The sequence below is a fragment of the Muscardinus avellanarius genome, assembly GCF_963383645.1.
Source record: "Muscardinus avellanarius genome assembly, chromosome: 1".
NCBI classification, from domain to species: Eukaryota; Metazoa; Chordata; class Mammalia; order Rodentia; family Gliridae; genus Muscardinus; species Muscardinus avellanarius.
The window spans coordinates 22,734,781-22,736,918 of NC_137786.1; the positions used below are offsets into that span (position 1 = coordinate 22,734,781).

The window sequence follows — 2,138 nt, forward strand, 5'->3', positions numbered from 1 at the left end:
ATTTTTTAAAATGAAGGCTCAACAGATACTATCATTATTAACCAGAATAAAATATGTTTTATTACAATGACAACAGTTAACTAAAACTGTATATATTTTTATTAAAAATGTATGTGTGTATGTGTCCATATGTATAAGAAAGAATGTTAAAATCTATAATAATTCTTAGCACATTTTTGTGTTATTTTCTTCTTAATTGAAAATTATAAACTTGTATGTAGTTGATAGAATTAAAATAGAAGTTATCCATGTATCTAGTTTATTTTGATTGTTAAAAAGTTGAAATATATTTTATGATATAAAAATATTAGCATTGATACAACCAACCATATGTGGCTATATTGCATACATGATGATAGCTAAAGTTCTATCTGAATATCATTCAAATTCCTCTTAACTTAAGAATGGGGGTCATAGCCTCCCATGGAAGTTCAAAATATGAGGCATAGTTTAGACAAGATTGAATTTAAAAGAATATAAATAGTAATTGACCAAGTCAAGATTTGGTGTCAAAAGATATAACTTAAACAAAATCTTTATTTCTCATTAGCTCAAATTAATTGATATGATTTGGGATATTGCTGTATATGTAAAATAGAAACAAAAGAGAACTTTTACTGCATAGACCTGAAGTATAAAACAACCTAATTCAGCCAGGTGTGGTGGCTGTAATCCCAGTACTTGGAAGGCTGAGACAGGAGGATTGTTCAGGTTCGAAGCCAGCCTCAGCGACTTAGTAAGGCTCTTAGCAACTTAGTGAGACCCTGTTTCCAAATAAAATAGAAAATATGGCTGGGAGTATAGCCGAGAGGTAGAGGGACCCTGGGTTTCATCCCTAGCACTGCAATAAATAAATAAACAAATAAATAAACAAATAAATAAAACAATCTAACTCTTCCTCAAAAATTTATCTAAACTTAATGAATCCGTAAGAGTTGTGGCATTAAAAAATGTTGAAATGGGCTCTCGCGGACCTCACAGCTCGGCGGCCCAGCTTCTTTCAAAATGTCTACTGTTCACGAAATTCTGTGCAAGCTCAGCTTGGAGAGTGATCACAGTCTATAAGGAAATGTACAAGACTGACCTGGAGAAGGACATCGTTTCTGAAACATCTGGGGACTTCTGCAAGCTGATGGTTGCCCTCGCAAAGAGCAGAAGAACAGAGGATGGTTCTGTCATTGATTATGAACTGATTGACCAGGATGCCCGGGATCTCCACAATGCTGGAGTGAAGAGGAAAGGGATCGACGTTCCCAAGTGGATCATCATCATGACCGAGCGGAGCGTGGGCCACCTTCAGAAAGTCTTTGATAGGTACAAGAGCTACAGCCCCTATGGCATGTTAGAGAGCATCAAGAAGGAGGTCAAGGGAGACCTGGAAAATGCTTTCCTGAACCTGGTTCAGCGCATTCAGAACAAGCCCCTGTATTTTGATGATCGGACTCCATAAAAGGCAAAGGGACTCGCAATAAGGTCCGGATCGGAATCACGGTCTCCCGCAGTGAAGTGGACATGTTGAAAATTTGGTCTGAATTCAAGAGGAAGTACGGCAAGTCCCTGTACTCGTACGTCCAGCAAGACACCAAGGGCGAGTACCAGAAAGCGCTGCTGTACCTGTGTGGTGGGGACGACTAAAGCAGAACCCAGTGTGGGCACTCGGAACCAACGCAGTGCCCCCTAATGTACCAGAGTATCAGCTTGACTAACAGACCCTGTGCCACCTGCCCGCGAAAATAGGCCAGCCTCCCTCAGCCCTGATTGTAGGTTCCCAAGCATGGCCTGGCTGCCTTCCCATCCAGTCTCTCCCTTAAGCCAAAGAGATGAACATTCCAAGGAGTTGGAAGTGGAGTCTATGATGTGAAACACTTTGCCTTTTGTGTATTGTGTCGTGAATAAACTGAATTTTTACTTTAGAAACAACAAAAAATGTTGAAATGCTATTAAAAGTAAAATGGAAATTATTTTAAACTGAAGATTTTTAAATTCACCAGGACTTTGTGTTGGTTAATTTTTTCATATAATTTTTTGACTCTTATTTATAGAGTCATTTTATAAGCTGGTTGTGATGTTACACACCTGTAACTTGGGAGATTGAAACAGAAAGTTCACAGGAGGAATGCAGACTCAGCAACTTAGTG

At 38.7% G+C, this 2,138-nt stretch overlaps 1 pseudogene across 1 annotated transcript; it reads left to right on the forward strand.

The window, feature by feature from the left end:
- Positions 1 to 958: 958 nt before the first annotated feature.
- LOC308265712 (putative annexin A2-like protein) lies at positions 959 to 1,635 on the forward strand (annotated as a pseudogene). The gene has a single exon. The product of its transcript is annotated as a putative annexin A2-like protein (transcript).
- Positions 1,636 to 2,138: the final 503 nt, after the last annotated feature.